Source organism: Anser anser (genome assembly GCF_964211835.1).
Source record: "Anser anser genome assembly, chromosome: 9".
Lineage (NCBI taxonomy): Eukaryota > Metazoa > Chordata > Aves > Anseriformes > Anatidae > Anser > Anser anser.
In genome coordinates this window covers 18,847,519-18,867,557 of record NC_139729.1, presented here as the reverse complement: position 1 = coordinate 18,867,557, position 20,039 = coordinate 18,847,519, and the positions used below count along the sequence as shown (strand labels likewise).

General features: G+C 58.7%; 2 long non-coding RNA genes across 2 annotated transcripts in view; one reads left to right on the top strand and one right to left on the bottom strand.

Moving 5' to 3' along the window:
• Positions 1-6: 6 nt before the first annotated feature.
• On the top strand, positions 7-14,455 carry LOC310904079. Its single transcript, XR_014588035.1, has 2 exons — positions 7-2,834; positions 3,072-14,455. It is a non-coding gene; the product is annotated as an uncharacterized lncRNA (long non-coding RNA).
• Positions 11,940-20,039, bottom strand: part of LOC310904080 — an 18,856-nt gene continuing 10,756 nt past the window's right edge. Inside the window, exon 2 of the long non-coding RNA XR_014588036.1 lies at positions 11,940-19,206. This is a non-coding gene — a long non-coding RNA (uncharacterized lncRNA). The remainder of the gene's footprint in view (positions 19,207-20,039) is intronic.

The following is a 20,039-nucleotide window of genomic DNA, read 5'->3' as shown; positions in this document are numbered from 1 at the left end:
GAGGGATGAGCCTGCAGCATCGCCGGGCTCCGGCACGAGACGCGGTGGTGTTTCTAGGTCAGGCTGGCGATGCGGGACGTGAAGCCAGCGGAGATGACATCCTGGCTGTGTCACCTTCTGTGCCCCGAAGGGCGAGGGGGCAGGCAGCCCCGTGTCCCACGGGTACCAGAAGCATCTTTGTGAGATGTGGGGGCCACGGCGGAGACCTTGCCGCAGGAGGCAGAGGCTGTGCTTGGGGAGCGCCGGCCACCACGGCCCGGACGGGGCCGACCTCCTCCGCGCGTCCCCGCGAGCCGCACAGGGACGGGAGCAGCTCTCTGCGGCGCCTTTAATTAGCTGGAGACACAGCCTTCGCCTTTCCCCAGAGGATTGCAAAAGGCCCAGGCGGGCCCCACACTTGAGCTCACGGCCATCCCTGCTCCTACACGCGCTCTGCCCCGGCGTTACAAAACAGGGCTCTGACTCACTGGCGTTTCCCGGCCCCGCGCTAACCGACCCGGGGGATGTTTGCTGGGCTCCCTCGGCGGGACGTGGGACGTTCGGCTGCTCTGCAGGGACGTGGCGTGGTCCCACAAACGTCCCTGTCAGGCTTCTGAGCATGAGCATCCGCAGGGAGTGGAGGATGTGGGAGAGGGACCGTGCCCTGACCCCAGCAGGCGGTGACACCACGGTCCCTTGATATCCAAGGTGCTCCGTGGCTTCTCCATGGCTGCAGGGAGCCACCAGCTTGGGGCCGTGGCACGGTAACACCCTTTCTGTGTCCCACAGCTGCCAGGGCCAGGCTGACGGTATCAAAACCCCCTGGTGCTACTGCTTCTGCTCCTGCCCATGGGTAGGGTGGTGACATGACCTGGGGGACAACGATGGACACCGTGGTGGTGGCACCGTGCCACCAGAGCCAGTGCTCAGAGCCCTGTCCTTCCCTGCCCAGCTGCCTGCCGGCCGGGTTTCAAGGCAGCAAAGCTGATTATTGCCTTTCTCTCCAGGGAAGGGTGAGCAGGGCATGGGGGCAGCCTGTCCTGGAGGCAGGGGGATGAGATGGGTGGGCTTGGTAAAGCTGAGAAGCAGTTGTTTCCCTTTCTTTTTTCTTTTTTTTTTAATTATTTTTCTGTCCACCCCCTCCATTTGAAGGTCAGTTTTGACTTCAAGCCCAAGTGTGCAACACCACGGATCAGGCTCAGGGCCCGTCACACCGCGATTACACACCCACACCCCGCCTGGCTCCCAGTGCCAGAGGTGGAGTTTTGCTCTTCAGGGCTCCTGCCCCGGTGCTAAAAGTGCTGCACAGAAGAGATTTAAAAGAAAAGAAAGGGAGGGAGGAGGCAAGGCCGGATTCTCCCTCCCTGCCTCTCCCAGTGCTTTGCAAACACGAGGTCTTTGCAATTTGCTTAGCAGGAGGGAAAACATCCCTGTGCTCACCCAGGGCTGGACATGCAGCAGGGCAGGGGCCGCACCCCGGCACACAGCACGCTGTCCTCTGTCCCCATTCCTCCTGCTGTCCCCGGTGGGGTGTCCCCACGGGCCATGGGGTGCTGGGGGACGTCGTCCAGCGGGGACGGCCACGTGGCGAACCACCGCTCGCTCCTCTCGTCCCTCCTCGCCGCGTCTGCACACCTGGGAGGAGGCGCGCGCACGCACGCACACACACACACACACACTCTCACCAAACCAACCCCGAATCTGGATTGTTATCTGAGAGAATTAATTACTGGCTCATGAATATTCAGATTAGAAACTCAGCTGAACCTGGCGGCGGTTTGGCGCTCGGGGCGGCCCTGGGAAGAAGAATTCCTCCGGAGAGATATAAATCACCGCTCCCCCTCCGTCGCTTTCCCAGCGGAGCGCTCCCTCCTCGGAAAGGCAGAACCTCGATTTCCTTTTTTTTCCCTCTCCCCCTTCTTCATTTTCAATCCGCGCGGGGCCCCCGTAATTACAATGGGCTGCTTTAGGGCTTGTGTTATTTATTGGGTAAGAGGGACACACCTACCCGGCTCCAGCCTGCCCGCCTGTCGCGGCTTGCTGTTCCTGCCCGCCCCGCCGCGCCGTGCCCGCCTGGTTTAGCTCGAGAGGCACGGGCAGAGCGAGAGGGGGCCCAAGGGGGTCCAGCGGAGACCTCGGCCCATGGGCTAAAGTCTCCCCGTGGCGTTGCAGCAGGGCTGGGAGCCGCGCTGCTGATACCGCAAAGCACGAGCGTGTTCCTGTGCTGCGGCGGCGGACGGTCGATGCCACCAACGCTCGCACCTCGTTTTGTTCCGGTCGTGAAATTTTTGTTCCCACTTTACAGGTGGGGAAGGCGAGGCGCGGAGCGGGGAGGCGGTTTGCTCTCCGAGGAAATCGGAAGAAAAGCCCTCGACCCCATGCTCCAGCTCCCCGGACCGTCCCCACGTGCTGCCCTGCTGCTTCCCGGCGGTGCAGCCCCGGCACCGCGTCCCCCTGCCCGGCCCCGCTGCCATCCGCGAGGGCTTGTGCGCTGGGAGGAGGCGAGCGTGCAGGGCTGAAGACCACATGGCTGGCGGGAATTAAATAATTGATGGCCCAGAAGTCTCCAGCAGCTACCGAGCCTCCAGGGGCTGCATTCGGGAGGCGAAGCAGAGCCCCTCCGCAAGAGCGTGGGGCCACCAGAAAGCAGCAAGCTCCGGGCCAACAGAGTGGCAGCTCTCCTGCCACGGCGGCCTCCTGGCATGGGGAGCAGCTGGAAAATTTACAGGCTAACAACAAACCAGAAAAATGCCCTTTTATCAGTGGGCATCCCGAGCATCAGCCCCACAGCAGGAGGAGGTTTTCCTGGCCGAAGCTGCGACGCGGAGCTGCTGCGGGATTTGTCGGGCTGCGGGGTGAGGCATCTCCCCGTGCTAGACATATTTGTTTGTCAGTGCTGAATCTGCCAATAAAAGTGGTCCATGACCAAACTGAATATGTAATTTAATTTATGCTAACCAGGAGGCAGTTGGCATTTCATCCAATGGAAAATGTTTGCAGGCCTCTCTTTCTTTTTAACTGATTTTTCATGAAAAGTTTTTTTTTTATTTTCCCTCAGGATTTATTCACATCTTTTTTTTTTTTTCTTTCAGGTGATGCCGTTATGATCTGTGTTAATAACAATTTTCATTTACCAGCTCAGGAGTCTAATGAACAAGCTATTTGATTAACCATTTGGACAAGTATTAAAAAAAAAAAAAAAAAAAAAAAGAAGAGGAGAGGAGCAGAATCCATTCCCAATCCTCTGAAATAGCCCCCCCTCCACCAACTTCAGTAATTTACAGAAGAGTAGTTTCTTCTCTTTTTTTTTTTTTCCCAGCATACTAGATGAAACAGTTGAAAGTGTTTGAAGCCGGCAAGAAACGCATTTCTAGCTACTGATGTCACGAACACAGAAATTGGCAGATTTTTCACGCTGGGTCAACGTGTAGCGATAAGCACGATGCCGTACCTTCGGGAGCCGCGTTTGTTGGTAAACAGACGGGGAGCAGCCCAAAAGGTCCAGAGTCAATAACACACGGCAAGAGTGCGTCCGTGGGGTGGCTCTCGCAGCAAGAAATCCCAGCTTCTGGTGGAGCCTGGGTCGTCCTGTGCGCGGTGCTGAGCCCGTTGTGGGCGAAACACACGATGTGGAGAGCTGCGAGGAATAATTTGGGGAGCATCCCTTGTTCGGCGCTCTTAAACTGTCCATTGAGTCACTTCTGCTGCTCCCATTTCAAGCGGCCAGAGGAATCCTTCCTATTTTCCACGCCAAATATAGCAGTTTTTCCAGAAATGCTGGAGCACACCAGCCAGGAAGTTTCCCTTCTCTGGATGAGTCACTGGAAGTTCAGGCAGCGATCGCACGATGGCTTCGAGCTGATCGAAACCTGCGCGGCTGCCAAGAGGAGCCTCGGCCTCGCCTGGCCTCGCTGCCTCCTTGCGGCTGGCTTCTGCAGCAGGGGTCAGCTTAGGGGACCGCGCGGGCTGAGAACAAATCCTGCCCTTTATTTTTTCGGTGTGCGGGGGGTTAATTTTCACCCCGATCTGGCTGTCTCATCTCATGGCCGTGTGGACTCAAGAGGGGGCTTTTCTGAGCTGGGATTAGGATGCTCCTTACACCGCTGTGACCCGAGGCAGATCTAAGTGGGATATAAGGGGAAACACCACGCACGTGGGTCACGGGTGGGTGTGTGGCCCCCTGTGTCACGCAGCTCCACTGGGGAGCCAACGGAGGCTGTGTTTACAGCCCTACAAACCAGGGTGGGAACACAGGGAAGATCCCTGCCTAGGAGGCACTGTCTGGGCTACCATTTCTAATATCCAGGACAAGGTTGTCATTTGGGACACTGGGACAAGCCTGGATCTCAGGCCTGTCCCCAGCTAAGCCAGGATGCTCAGGCACCCTGTAACTTCAGTGGAGACACCGGTGATACGCAGGATCTCAGGGAGGGATATTTAAGCCGCCCCTTTCAGCAGCAGGCTGCTCTCTTCCCCCTTCCTCTCTCCTTTCCACCCTCCCAGGGACCACTGGTGACAAAGGGCAACCGGGGCCAGTGAGCATTTTGCCAGGGGGTGTTGTTGCCGTGTTCTGAAGGAACCCGCACCGCTGGCAGGACATTTCTGGAGAACTACAAATGGGAAAAAGTTGAAAATCCTTGCTCTAAAAACACGTATTTTTTTCTTCCTCCTCCCAAAGTTTTTTTTCTATTATTTCTCAGGTGCAGTGCTCACCTCTTTGAGGGATGCCTTGTTGGTGGGCACTTCACCTGCCTCCACTTCCCTCTGCCTCCTCCTTGCTCCCGCTGGCCCTAACCCAGGGGGGCACTTCCACAGCCCCTGCTCCATCTCCTGGGAACCGGGGCTGCCTTGGGGACAAGCAGGTTTTCCCTGGGGGCTGTTGTCCCCTACCCTGGTGGCAGCGCTGTCCCCAGGCACAGCACGGATCTGCTCTTCATCTCCACACCATGAGCATACCCGCAGCCGGGCTCCAGAGGAACAAATTGTCCTGGCATGCTAAAAAGGGGCGCAAAATGTCAAGCAGAGAGTGGGTGTGCAAGGGAGTGGGTGTGCAAGGGAGTGGGTGTGCAAGGGAGCGGGTGTGCAAGGGAGCAGGTGTGCCCACAGCCCTGCTGCTTGCAGTGGGGTGCCCCGATCTTGTGCCCACCAAGCTTTGGGGTAACGAGCCCCTATCTCCGGCCTCAGTCCCGTGCCCCGGTGGTTCCTACAAGGTTTTTCTTCCACTCGCACGTTCCCCAGCTTGCTCGGCTGCGTAGCTCCCGCCGTGTCCGGCTCTTTGTGTTGTTTGCTGTTAAGTAAATCACTGGCAGCTCCCCAGAGCGCCGGGTAATGGCAGGATAATTCCCAGCAAGGCCCTGGTAATTCACTTGAAGGAAAGCAGAGCAGGGGAAAACAGCACTATTAGCCATTATCCCGGCCTCTCAAAGGCCTCCTCGCCGGCAGAACCGTGGCGTGGTGCGGCCGGCGTGCCTGCTGCCGCTCCCGAGGCCACGGGAGGGCTGCAAGCAAGCAGCAGGAGGGGCCAGGGTTCAGCCTCCTCCTGCCAGCCTGGACAAGAACTGAAACGCAGGAGAACACCTCTGCCCGGGTGAGTGCCCGCATGCTCACACGTGTGCTTGTGCCCACGCACGTGGGTGTGCACGCACAAAGGTGTGCTCACACACGTACACGTAGATGTAAGGCTTTCAGATGCTCCTCGTGTTGGCTTCAGAGCAAACTCCCGGCTCCGTTTGGAGCAATAAAGCCTCCCAGGCCAGACTAGCAGTAAAAGTAGTAAACGGTGAGGGGAAGACGGCTCTCAGACAATAGCCAGGCTGTTTCCGCAACGGCGGTCGCTGTCGTCTGACGAAGACTCTCCCCCTGCTCGCTCTGCTCGCATGCACATTTGGTGCTGATTAACGGCCCGGGGGCGGCGCTGCCCCCCGAGGCACGCACACCCGCACCACGTGCTGCTGGAGTGCCGAGCCTGGGTGAGAGCCCTGCTTTGGTGTCACCGTGCTTCATGGAGGTGATCCTAGCAGATGATCCCTTGCTTTGGGTGCCCTCAGTGCTTTGGGTGCCCTCAGTGCTTTGGGTGCCCTCAGTGCTTTGTGTCAAAGCAGCAGCTAATGCCCCCCCCATCTGTCTCACACCCTGGAGAACCCAAAGACAAGGAGAGCTTGACCTCGCCTCAGTAAAGACATAAAAGTCCATTCTTTTGGAAACCAAGGGCCAAAGACTTAAAGATCACTTCCACAACAGCCTGGAAGGCAAAGCATTCACCCTCAGCAGGCCTCCAGCCCCGAGATGCTGGCATGGAAAGCGCAGGACAGGTTTGACGTACTCCACATGAGTCGCCGGAGATAAATGTGGCAACGCCGCTGTCTCCTCAGGGCAAAACTCCTCGTGTCCAGGTTGCCGCATCACTGTGAGGCAGCCAGAAATGGTGGTGAGAAAGGGGGGAGATGGCAGAGGTGTGGCCATGTCCAGGGGGACAAGGCGAGGCCTGCCAGCTGGAGCAAAGCCCTACTGAGGGATGCTTCCAGGTGAAGCACGACACGTGGGGTTTTTTGCGAGAAAATGATCCTGGCATAGCTACCACGAGGCTGCCAGCAGAGGGGACTTCTCTCGAGCACGGTGATCTGAGACCTTAGGCCAGGGGCTCGGATTTAGAGAAAGAACGAGTTCACCAAGCTGAGATCCCCAAGGAAGGCCCTACTGTAACAACCCGCTCAGTCTTTTGGGTCTGTGGCAGTTCCAGGCATGTGTCGAAGATCTATATATCGGATCGGTCCCAGGTATCCGATGGCGCTGGGCTGGGTTAGCCACGCTTTGGCTCTCTGACTGCCTCACACCGCATATTAAGGGATCCACCTGAAGGCAGAGAGGAGGACAGGCTGGATGAGCTCCGTCCCTGATGTCGGGAGCCACTCGCTCAGCCCCGGGTCGGGGTGAAGCAGACGGAGGTGCAGCCCAGCCGGGGGCATCAGGAGGGAATGATCGGTCACCCCTCCATGTGGCTCTTCTCCCACCTCAGCCCACCGGGTTTTGCCCACTTGCTCCTACACCAGATGCCAAATCTGGGTTTTGTCAGCGACGCCTCTCCCGGAAAGGAATCGAGTCTCGATCGGGAGATAAAACGGCAGAGTTTTATCCCGTAGCTGCTTGGTTCTGATGGTTAAATGTGCTCCTCGTTGAGGAAGCGTGATCGTTCCTGTGTGGGTTTATCTGGCTTTGGAATTTAGCCATTGGTTTGTTGTCTATGTTAAAACATTTAGCATTGAAATGGAAGCAATTAGGCTCCAGAGAGACCTAGTTAAGGGTTTTGTCAGTTAGTATAGGGAAAAGAGTCTAGGACCTTAGATTAAGGTGTATGATTTTGTTAATGGAGTGGTAAAACAATAAATCTCTCAATGTGTAAAAGGCGCTAGATTAAAATGGGTGTAGATGGAGCAATAAGGATATTTTAGCATCAGCTATCTTCATAAAACATTACCAAAGTCCGGCCGCGTTAACACCGACTACTTTAAGATAATTCGGAGATCAAACACAGATAACGATCCGTTACGTGGCCCTAATGCCTCGGCAAAGGCGGAACTGATATGAGGGCAATGAGCAGAGGCAGGTATCCCAAGCATGTGCTGCGGGATGCCTGCCTGGGGTACGCTGAGACGAATACGTACGTTGAGATAGCTGTAGGGGATCAAAGGGCGTGTCTGAGGGTTTTGTTTCCCAGGGTGAGGTCTCCGACACCTGTGATGCATCTTCCTTCTGCCAAGCCAGAGAGATTGGGAACACGATGAGAAGCGGCTGGAGGTTTTACTCTGTTAGAACGCGTCCTTTGAGGCAGCAGCAGGCTGCAGAGTTTGTACCTGGTTGGTTTCTCCCCTGTAAATGTTCAGTGTTACCTACAACAACTGAAATTAGCTTTCCTGCAGCCTTAGGAAAACACTCATACACCTCTCTTAATTTCTTTTTCATTTAGATAACCAGACTAGGCATGTGTGCTCTTGTTCCCTCCCATGACCTGGCTTCCTTGTGGTGGTCCTTTTCTACATCTTCTCTCATGTTTTCATTAAAACAAAACAAAACAAAGCAAAGCAAAACAAAACAAAACACAGGAACACGGGCAGGACTTCTGCATCAGCCAGGTCATAGCCAGAGGAGATGTCATCTTGCATCACTTGCTCCCTATTTAAATACCCAAAAATTGCACGCTCTGAACTTTCCATCCTCCCACTTGGCATGTGAAGTCCACAACCCGCTCCTTGCTCCTTGCATTTGACTTGCTAAGACGTTTGGTTTGAAGGGGTTGAGTTCATCGGAGGAGCAAACCACTGGGCAGGACCGTGAGGCCCTTATCTCATTGCCCATCTTCCTGCCATGCACCGGCGTTATCAGCGGTGAGAAGGCTTCAGAGCATCTCCCTTCCAGGGGAAGCCTGTGGGAAAGACTCCTGTTTGTCAACAGAGACCAGCTACTTCTGAGGCCCATCTGCAGCTGGCTCCGGTAGGAAATATTTCATTGTGGGCTACAACAGATTTTTCTATAGCAGAGCCCTCAGTTGAAAAGTTCGCAGGAACGATGTTGTGGTCGTGCAGTGACTTCACTAGCACAACCCAGGATTGTTTTCCTGTATCAAGCCTTGTTGCCACAAAAAGAGGGCAAATCGTTATTTATTTTCTTGCCTGTTAGTTCAGTGTCGGTTGAAGCTCAGTTTCTCTTCCACTATTTTGCATGATGCCAGGTTAACAGGTCTGAATTATCCAGTGATCTCATTTGCCTTGTTTAGAAATTCTGGCAAAACATTAGCATTTCTCTGATCTTCTTGCAAATAAAGATCAGTAACGCGGGACACCTCTGCCAGCTCTCGAAGGACTCTTCTGGGCTTGCGAGTTTACTTTTGAGTGTGCTCTAATATCTTTCCAAGATTCCAGTGGTCTGGATGGTATCTCATCTGATATGAGCGTATCCCCCTCCTGCTCTCCAAATGGAATTAGTTACTGAGCACAACAACTTCTACATATCTTTGTTCGTTTTATCATCTCCATGGTGTTAGGTGGAGACTGCATCGATGCTTCCATACCTTTGGTTCCCCATCTCCCTGCAAGTCCCTCCTGTTGTCCTTGCCCCTGCCTGACGTGGATTTTTTCCTTGCTTTTTTTTTAGCTTCCCTAATCAATTTCCTAAGTTTCCATTTGTATTGACTGACTTTTTAGTGTCCTCCCTCCCCTCCAGTTGTGACGTGCGGCTCTTTGGTTTCCAGTTTGCCACTGAATCAGAATGGGCTCGTAGCCAAACCTGTTTCCTCTCTATTTGCACTGTGACCTGCCAGCTATCAAAAACTCTTTCTAAAGAGCTCGCAATATTTTCTCACATTTTTCTAAATTATTCCTCCCAACCACTTTCCCTCCTACTTTCTCCCAGCCTTGGAAAATTAACCCTATGAAGCACCACATGTACGGGGCGCACAAGTGAGCCAGAAGTGTCCTTTTTCTTGCCCAGAACAAATGGGATCAGGCCATGCCGACTAGTCCTTAGGCAGCCACAAACTTCCAGCCCAGCGACTAATTCACTATCCGACATAACGAGGCCCAGGCTCACGTTATTTTGTGTGCTGCATGGTTCTTTCCGTGTCACATTTTACTTCAAGTCGTGGCAACTTTCGATCTTTGTTCGTTTCACCCGTGGATGTGCAAGACCTTCAGGATGGTCTTCTCCCAAGTGAAACTCCTGAGAACAAATGGGTTTTATCCCCATCCCCCTGAGGGCGGGACAATGCTTAAGGAATAAGCCGTTCCTGCTCCCTGCTTCAGTCCCTGGTACAGGCCCGCAGACAGGACGGCTCTCGAGCGCTGCTGTTAGCGCCTCGGTCCATGTGCGTCCCAGATCCTGCAGTCGTGGTTATCGATGGGTCTGAGCCCAGGAAGCACCCCCTCTGTAAAGCACTCCCTCCCACACAGCTCTCACACACGCTGTCCTCCCCACACAGGCCACAGCTCCCCTCGCATGGACCACGCCGGTGGCTTTGTCTCCCTACCGGTGACACCAGGTCGGTCCTCAGCGGGGAGGGCTTCCCGTGCCCCCGCCTCGGTGAGCACACGTCTAACCCTGGCGTACACGGACCAAATATTTTCCAGGCATGTCCTTTGCCACATGGGCTCGTTTTGTTCCTAACGCGCTGTGTTTGAACTGCTTTCATCTCCTCGGCGGCCTTGCCTTGCTTTGTCAGCCCAGCCCTTCTCCAGACTGCCACCAGCCCGTCCCAAAGCTGCGGTGGTCGGCGGCAGTCTGCGTGTAGCCGTACAGCCCAGGGTGTCCCCTGACAAAACCAGCACAGCAGCTCTCTTCTGACACCTTCTTCCTTTTCTTTTAGGGCTGGAGGGGTCTCTACAAACACCCCTTGGACTTTCTTCGTGGGGTGCACACCATGCTGGTGTGTGCTACCAGTGAAGACGTTCCAGATGGCTTCAAAATCCCTCCCAGCCGCACTGCTACATCTCCCATCCCTTCCTCCAGGAGAAAGCACAGCATGCTTTATAGATCGCAGGCTATTTACATATCCCCCATTTTACTTCTGCCCTCTCAGCCCCAGACTTTGATTCTCCTTCCCCAGCCTACAATTCATCTCCTCCAAACGCCCATGGCATCACTTCTAAGTCTGGCCTCCTGGTTTGGAGCATCCCCCGCTTCTCCTGTGCTTTCTAGGGGGGTCCCCAAAGCCACAACCTCTCCGAGGTGTCTCAGCAATGAACCAGACCCCGTGGGCGCCCACAGCTCCGGGTCTGTGTGGTCTTTAACAGCCACCTGGCTGGGCTGTGGGGCAAGAGGATGGTTGGAAGAGGTCATTTCCAGCACAAATCCCTCACCCTGGGCTGGCAAAGGTGTGTGGGGAGCTGCCAGCCCCGCAGCCAGGAGGCCAAGGTGATGGGCTTTTGCCTGGGGCTGGAAGGGGGGAAGAGCAGAGGGAAAGGAAAAGCAGGAGAGGCTGGCAGCCCCAGGGCTGCCGAGGAGGTGGTCAGCTTGGCCTTCTGTGGGCTCCTTCCTCCTCGGGGTGAAGCAGCCCTGGGGGTGTCCCTCACCCATCTCTGTCCCCCTGTGCTTTGGCAAAGTTTCCAGCCTGGGAAATTTTTCCACCAACAGTCCCGCAAGGAAAACATCAACAAATCTTTTCTGTTAGAAAATCGGAGCTTTTGCCCCAAACCCCCTTTGCAGAAGCCCTGCAGGGACTGACAGGCAGCCACCTCTGGGACAGGGGACAGCAACCGCACCTTGTCACCCAGAAATACTGATGCCCTCTGGCAGCAGCCAGCTCTCAGCTGCAGCTGAGGCTGCCTGGTGCCTGGGGCTGCACAAAATCTGGTCCTGCTCCCAGCTGGGAGGGGGTCAGGATGCCAGAGCTGCTTCCTCGCTGTGATTCCAGCCCTCGGCTTCCCGTCCTGCCTCTGCGAGGCGGCTCTGTCACCCAGGGCTGTCCCCAGGGACCCTTCCTATTCCCCGGGCAGCAAGGGAGGGTGGCTCACACCGGGCTCTGGCGTTAGGGGAGAGATCAAGCTGCTCTTAATCAGCTCAGAGCTCAGGCCATCGGGATCAGGCCTGGCTCTGAGGGCACCGTGCAGGTTTCTCAGTCATTTGCTTTGCTTCCCTCCTGAGTTCTCCCTTCCCCTCACCAGCGGGGGCTGACCCCAGGTAGCAGCTACCACGGGCAGCCTGAGGGTAACCACATCGGGACACTGAAACCTCTCGCTGCAGCCTGGAGTTAATTCTTAATCTGGCAATGAGCTTTGGGGATTTCCCAGCGTCAACACACTCTGCAATCGCAGGAGCATCCCAGTTACGGCACCGGTCCTCCCTCTGCACGAACATGAGTCTTTGTCCCTGGGGTGGAAGGAGGAGGTTTGCATCCAGATCCTATGACACCAGCTTCCCCTAAAACCACCTCCTCTCTATCCTGGCCTCCTACAGAAGTTTAGCTGCAGGCATTTGTTGTTTTTTTTTTTATGGTCTATTTCTTGGTCCTTTGCTCATGCAAGGAAAATGAGCAACCCAGAAGCCAGGCAGGACAGGTATTCCTGGGCGGGAGGAACTGGGCTCTTGGAGGAGCAAAAAATGCCTCGAAAATCACATTAGCTTTACATGCAGAAGGAGGCTTGGCAGCACACAGTGCAGTGTGAAATCCAGGCGGTGTGAGGGCAGAGGAGCAGTAGAGCAGGGCACCCACGGGTTCATTTCCCCCAGTGCCCCAAGTGCAATGGAAACCAAACCCGGATGCTCCCCAGATGCTCGGGGAGGAGCAGGAACCACACCTGGGACTGCCCAGGTGCTCCAGGCAGCCCGGGCATACCGGAGCTTCTGTACAAGTCTTCCCTGGATTTTTCTGCCGTAACTTTGCCCGCTCGCTTCTCAGCCCCGTGCAGACCTCCGGGCACCCGGGAGGATCCCCACGGCCACCCCTTTCACCCTCCCCGCCTCCCGTCTCCTCTCGCTTTGCTGCTGGCGGCAGCAGGACCAGCCTCCCCTCCTCACCCACCCGGTGCCTCTCGGGGTGCCAAAACCTTCTAGCGTCTCCCCTCGGCCTCCCCGTGCCCTCTGCAGGACTCGGTGCCCTTCCCCACCCGGAGCATCCCCTCCGCCTTCCCCCCGCACCAAGGGGCACCGGCGCCGGAGTCGCGCCTCAAGCGTGGAGCGGGGCGCCCTCTGCCGCGGGGAACAGGGCACGGAGAGGGCCCGGGAGCTGTGGGGAGGTGGTAGGGGGACATCCCCCTCTGCCTCGGGGGGGTCTCACCCCCCACAGCCCCCCTCTCCCCGCTCTTCTCCTCCGTTTCCAGCCGGGGATGCTGGAGGAGCCCCCGCCGGCGCCTGCCTCCCCTTGGGGCTCCTCCGTGCCACCCAGCGGGGCCTGGCCCCCAGGGGAAGGAGGAGAAGCGTGGTTGAGCTCCCCGGTTTTTCCTCAAAGGGTTTCTTTTTTTTCATGCTCTCAGAGAGAGGCGCTTGGCGGCGGGCGCGGCGTGCCCAGGCTGGTGAGCTTGGCTGCTGCGGATGCTGCCGAGCGCTTTCGTCTCGTGCAGCCGCCTCACGCCCCGCTCCCGGCTGGGGGGGGAACCGTGGAGGTTCCCCGCGGAGGGGACTGTGTGCCCTCCCGAAGCCCCACGTCGCTTCGTCCCCGCTGGTCTGGCAGGCTGGCCCCGGCAGGGCCAGCAGCAGTAGTCTGGGGCATCGCAGCATCCAGCTGGCTCCTCTCCTCCGCTGCCAGCAGGTCCTGCGTTTCCCCTGCGTGTCCCCTGCATGTCCCCTGCATGTCCCCGGTCCCTTTTTGAAGCCGAACGTGGCCGTGGGTTCGCACTCAGGCCCCGAGCTGCAAACTCGGAGAAACGTCCCCTCCGGCTGCCCCCGCGCCCCCCGTCAGCAGCCGCGGGGTGATTTATGCGCCGTCTGCACCGCGCCGTGCCCGGCCTGCTCTTCACGCTGGGTGAGCCGAGCCCGTTGGGAAACCAGTTTCGGGAGGAAACTTCTGTGATCCTTGGTGTGAACCGGGCCTACGCAGAGCTGCGCGGGGGCACGCTGCCCCCCCCGGGCAGGGCAGGGGGTGTTCACCGCAGGGGCGCAGCAGGATGCGGGCAGGCACGGGGGCAGATGTCCTCGTCCTGCAAGTAGCCACGGGCCGGGGATCCCTGCAGCTGGCTTAGAAAAAAGGGAGTGGGGAGGCATTTATAGGTCCCCAAATCCCCTCCATCTATGCAGATCAGAGTGGCTCCATGCACCCAGTGGGGAGCAGCGTGGGGCACCGGGCAGCGAGGGGCAGCACCGACCCCGCTCCATGCCATCCACGGTGTGCACGGGCACGGCACTGCTGGATCGCAGGGCTGTGACGTCCCCTGGGTGCTCACATCCCTACAAGTGATGTGTGCTGCCCCCAGCGATGCCCTGTCCTCTTCTCACCCCCCCTGTTAGCTGCAAACCCGCGCACTGGGGCTGGAGGCGGTGGTCTTTGTGCGCCTTTAAGAGGCGGCGGTGCTTTGCCGATGCCAGCTGCTCCCCAGCCACGCACGCTTCCCTACAATGCCCTTTTCATGCGCAGCGGCCGTCTGGGCAGTGAAATGCCCCTTCTTCGCGGCGCCTCGCCCGTGCCAGCCGTGCCTCTCGCAGCGCGGGCGCTCTCCCGGCATGGCACAGCGTCCTCGCCAGCTCCGGCGGGAGCGCTGCCAGCGTGTGCCCCCGCTAACGGGGCTGCGGTGAGCGGTGCTGGGCATGGCACTGCCCGCTCCTCCCTCCTGCTGCTGCTGCTGCTGCTGCTCCTTCCCCTGCTCCCAGCATCCCCAAGGGATGCGGGTATCCGCAGCGCGAGGTGCCCTGGTCTCTTTATACCCTGCCCGTCTCTGTGCCAGGTCACTCGGCAGTGCTGCAGTCATAAATCCCAGCCACCTGCCCTCAAGGGCCCGCACGACCGCTGCCTCGTTAGGTTTAGCTAATAAAGCATTATTTAAAAAAAAAAAAAAAAGAGCTTAATCCCCCAGTGCCGGGGCTGGGCAGCGAGGCACCGCACTGCACCGGGAAGGAGCCCACAGCCGTACGGAGCCCACCTCGGCCCCGTGGGGAATTATAGTGGCCGTGTTTGCAGAGAGGAAGCCAGTGTCCCGGGCCCGGCCGGGTTATTTGCAGCCTCGGCAGAGCCAGAGCAACCCCGGGCGCGGGGAAGGGGAGGAAATGGGTTCAGGAAGAGCAGCGGCCTCGCAGAGGAAGCTCGAGGGGTTGCAGGGCTGGGGGGTGAGCCTCTTCCCCTCCGGCCCCGTGGGGCTGCTGCTGAAGGCAGGGGTGTAAAGCCCGGTGCTAGGCCTCCCCCTTGAAAATGCGGGGCGTGGATGTCCTCCTGGCCCCGCTTTGCCCCCGGTTGGACCCCCCTGAGCCCCCAACCCAAGGCGCTCCCAGCCCAACGCGCCCCAGCCCAGCATCTCTGCCAGCCCTGGTCCCGCGGCGTGGTGGCGTCGTGCCCGGCAGATGTCCCCTGTGTCGCCCGGCTGCCTCCCGCTCCCGGGGGTGCCCGCAGCCGTGGGGAGCGGGTCCCTTGGGGGAGCCGCTGCCACTCGTCCCCTCGCTGCCCTGACCCTGCTCCCACGGACAGCCACGCTGGGCTGCTCTCTGCAAATCCTACGTGAATGCCCCTAGATCCTGCTGAGGGGCGAGCGGGGATGTCGGTGGGTGCAGGAGGAGCTGGGCACCCATGGGGGCACGGCTCGGGAGGTGACGGGGAGGCCTCGGGGGAGGCCGGGGGGAGCGGGGTGCGGGTGGGCTAGCGCTGTGACACAGACCCCGTTCGGCCTGGGCGGATTCCACACCGGGATTTCCCCGCGCCCCCGCAGCCCCTGGCCTGCGCCCTGAGCTGCGGCGCCCCCTTCCCCCGGAGCCACGGCAGGGAAAAACCCGGTGCGGATCGCACACCCCTCTGGAAGGGAGTCAAGCAGGGGTGCCTGGCTCTGCAGGCACAAGCAGGCTCTGCTCCCCCCCTGCCCCTCACACAGACCTCCGCTGCCCCGGGACGGGCTCTCCAGCTTGGGCTGAGATGCTTTGGTTGCTGGGGCGTTTGGGGAGGACGGTCCTTTTCATAGGATCCTCCCCAAAGTCCTCCAGGTGCGGCCAGCCGTGGGGGTTGCACCTATTTGGGGCTGTGAGTCCCACACTGAATCACGCAACCAAGCACGAAGCCATGCAGATGTCCTCATCGTGTCCTCATCGCCTTCCTCTCCATCCCCTTCCCTTCTCTTGGGGAGGCCCGAGGTGCCCAACACGCCTTTGAGGTGTGCTTTGGTTCCTGGCTTCTCCCTCGGAACACCATCGGTCTCGGGCAGGGCCTCGCGAGCTCTCCCGGCCCTATTTCCCGAGGAGAAGTGCCTGCTCACCACTTTCTCCAGAGCCGCGGCACAGGTTGGTGATGAATAATGTATCAGACGCCTCTGATCGATGCACCCAGACGGCAGAGGCTCCGTGGATGGCTTCAGATCTTGTTTCTGGTGGGAAATTTGGCAGAACTGGGATCTTCCTCCCCGCCAGCCCTCCCCAGGGCCTCCCCGTGAGAGGAGACCCCCTCCGTAGCAGCAGGGACGCGAGGCTCACGTCCTGCGGCCTCATCTGGAGGAGAACGTGGACCTGGGGACACCAGACCAGCTCCACCAGGGGACGAGGAAGGCGGGATCAGCCCCTGAGGAGCTGCGTGCCCTTCAGGGATGGCTCTTGCCACTGCCAGGCCGTTCGGTGTGTGCGCAGACGGGTGCTTTTATCCCGCGTCCCCCTTGCACGCTGTGTCACCAGGGCAAGGGGAGCGGGGCGCAACCCTTCTGAAAAGCCCTCTGAGAGGACGTCGTGGAAGCCTAAGGGGATTTGAAGCTAAGGGAGCTGAGCCGGGAGCGGGAGAAGGGCTGAAACAACCTTGAGCGAAGGGGGATCAGCAGGAGCGGATGCGGCTAAGACGTGGCCTCTCCTAGGGGAGCGTGTCTGAGCACACGCACGGCCGCTCGCCTGGGGCTTGCAAATCCAGACTGATTTATCCTGCCTCCAGGACTTTGGCCAAAAAACCTCTTGGCAGGAACTTCTTGGAGACGGCTCTGGCTTTGGCAAGGCCAATGCTGAGCCTTTCAGAAAGACCAGGACCAAGAAAGTCTCGAAGTGCCTCTGATGTCCAGTGAGATGCAGGTACCGGCCTCTGGTTCCCAGTGCACTTCCAGGTGGCTTTGGGTCAGGGTCACCTCTGTCACCGGCTCAGATGCCACCACTGCCTTGCCCCCAGCCCCTCCTGGACGCAGCCAGACCCCAGCTCCCCACCGGGTCTTCTCCAGGAGCCCAGCCCCTGGCGCAGCCCCTCGAGCTGTGCGCTCACGGTTACCAGCAGGGCCAAGACCTGATCTCGTGGAGACGCTGGGGATCAGCTCCAAGGCCTCGAATTGGCAACGGGAAGAGAGGCAGAGGCTGCTCGGGCCCGTTTCCAGCTGGACCATGCGCGCAGCTGGCGGTGGAGGTAATTCCTTCTGCAGGATGCCAGTAACCCCACGGCTACGGGGAGGGTGATAGCTGACGATCGCAAGTCAGTTATGAAAGGACAAGGTGTGCAATCACCGATGACAAGAGCTCAGTGGTCCCCAGACAACTCCAAGCTCAGGCCAAGCACTTCCCAGGGCACTGATGAGGATGTTCGTCTGTTCTGATGATGCTGACGGTCCCGCAGCCCTGCTGATTCAGAGCAGCCCAGGAGCAAACCCCAAGCGGTTCACCCATTCCTGGAGAGTTAACCTGCATCGCCTGCACAATTTAACCCAGCACCTTGCTTTTCCCAGCTGATGCTGTTCTGCTCTGTATTTCCAAGAGCCTTGGCTCCCTCCCTCTCCTCCTGCTGTCTCGGGAGATGTTGGTTCCCAAGGTGCTCAGAGCAGCGAGGCCAGGAAAGCAGGGCACTCCTCCAGCTCACCTAATTGTTGGTTTCTGTCCCTGTCCCTCGGTGCCTCATTAAATAGAGCAGGAGGAAAGCCCAGGAGAAGCTGCTGTGGTGCTGAGCGCACAGAGACACGTGCGCACGTAACGCAGCGGTGGGTGGGGATCGCATCCGGAGCGGTGCTTCTGAAACAACCAGCGGCAAGCGATGGTGGGGAAAGGGAACCCGGGGCAGATCCGTCCAGCCAGCTGGGAGAAACCCAGCGACCTGCTCAATACGCAGGTCCCCGTGGTTTCCCGGGACTTAATATACGTGGGATCAGTGTGGGGAACACTCGAGGGGGCAATGCCCCATCCTAAAGGGAAGACAGCCTCTTGGCTGCACACACTGCAGGTGATGGTGACACCACAGATGATGGTGACACCACAGATGATGGGGAAACCACAGACGATGCCTACCCCAGCTGCACAAAAGCAGCAAAAGCAGGAGCCTGGGTGCAAGCAGCATGGAGCCGCTGAGGTCTGGGTGCTGGCATCCTGCTCCTGCTCACCCCGCCGGCGCCATCACGTGAATTGTTCGTGACAAATGCTCCCTCCGCACCACCAATGCAGTGCTGTTACATTTCTTGCTGGAAAAAGCAGCGAGGTCTTGGGTGAGGTATTCCTGGCTCGGCGTCACCCTCCTGCAGCCAGCCCAGCCCCACCAGGCAGCTCCCATGGGCTGTGAGACTCTCCAAGACCCCGTTTAATGGGAAGGGGGCTTCGCACGAAGGCTGGAACAAACCCTAGTGGGAGCGTTCGCTCTGCCAGGATGCTGCAGCCAAACTTTCACTGCTCAGTATTTGTGTTTGTTTTCTCCCTGTTGCCTGGGCTATTGTGGGAGATTCATCTTCTGGAGAGGAAAGGCATCTGGTTTTGGTGGCACTCCTCTCCTTCAGGCTTCAGCCCATTTTGGGCCATGCACAGATGAGGATGAACTTACTGTGCGTGGCCGGCGACTTCCATCGGCCTGTGAAGGTCTGAGGGGTGAGGTGAGCCCCGGGGACGGATGGGACATCCCAAAGCACCGGCTCTGGTACAGTGGGGCCATGCCAGCCGCTCTCCCCTGGCCTCCAGGGCCAGCTCACGTCCACCTGCAGCACTACAAGCACCAAGGGCAGTCTGGGGCAGCTCTACACAACCTTCCCCAGCCGCCCACAGAGCTCCTGGCAGGGCTGAAAGCATCCCCAGCTCCCCTCCAGCAGCCACCCGAGGAGACAAACTTCTGGACAAAAGTGACGGGAAGCTCCCAGCTTGAGCTGCTTTGAACCGGGTGAGGTGAAACGTGTGCAGGAAGTGGTTTTCAATCGTTTTTCCCCAGTGGAGGAGAGACAGTGCTTTCCCAAAGCTGCTCCAGGTGCTGGCACTGCAAATGCCACCATTCCCTTCGTGTGCCCAACAGAGCCCAGGTCCCTTCACACGCTGGCATCCTGTCCCACCGGTGCTGGAAGACTGACCTGCACAGAGGGAGGGGAGAAGAGGAGGCGTCGTCTCGCTCCTAGGAGGCTTTCGGGTGGGCTTCTGAGCACGGCTGGTTTCACACGAGCTCGCTGCAGCAGGGCCGTGCGGTTGCATCCATACGGCCATCTCGTTACCGTGCGGGTTTTAACGAGTCTGGAGGATGATGCAGTGGCATCATTAGCGCTGTCGGTCGGGGAGCCCTGAGCACTGAGAGCCCAGCCGGTTCAGCCCCGGGGTTAATTCTCGTCCCGAGAAGCCAGCCTGATCAAAATCCCCATGCAGGTTTACCTATCTGCAAGGTAGGGGCAGAGACACAGAGCTGGGTCACGTTCCCTGTAGGAAAAGGAAACAAAATCAAAGGGTCTCCCCCTCCTCTGGCGGCCACACCGCACTCCCCATCACCCAGCACCTGCTCATAAAACATGGGAACAACCCCTCTTTTGGGGACCGGAGCTGGTGCACACCTTCTGTGCCTCAGTTTCCCCCCCCGGAGGATAAAGGCAAGTCCGACAGAAGATGCACAGACACCCGCTGGGCCCCGCCGGCTGCTGGCTCTCCATCCCCGCGTGGCCAGGAGTGGAGCCCAGTGGGGGGGATGCTCCACGCGTGCACCCCAGATACTACGAAAAGAAAATAGGTCACGAGTGCTTCATGCTCAAACCCGGGATGCTTTTGTAAAGCACCCGTGCTGGAGCTCCAGGGGGCAGGAAACTTTCCAAAAGGTTTTGAAGATCGAAGAAAAAAAAAGAAAGAAAAAAAAAAGTATTTGTTTTTCCAGCCCTGCTCATCCTCTCTGCGCCATCACAGGCTGCAGCGCAGGGGATGGGAGGGACGGAAACTGCCCCAGCCCCGCCGCTGGGCTGAGCACCCCAAAACTTTTTGCTGCGTCCCCGGAGAGATGAAGCTGTCCCGGGATGGGGACGGGGAAGGCTGGCAGCGGGGTGCTGGCTCTGCCCTGGGCTCTCTCTGCCCAGCGTTTCCCCCGTGGTTCAGCTTCCCTCGCTGTAGCTGGCTCCGAGGCACCCCCGGCGCCCACGAAGCCCAAATATCCGAACGGGGGGGGGGTCCCGAAAGGGACCAGCTCCCGGCGGGACGGGGCTGGGGGCCGGCAGCCCGGCCGAAAGGGCCGCCTTAGCCGGTCCAAGCGTACCCCCTGCCGACGAGCT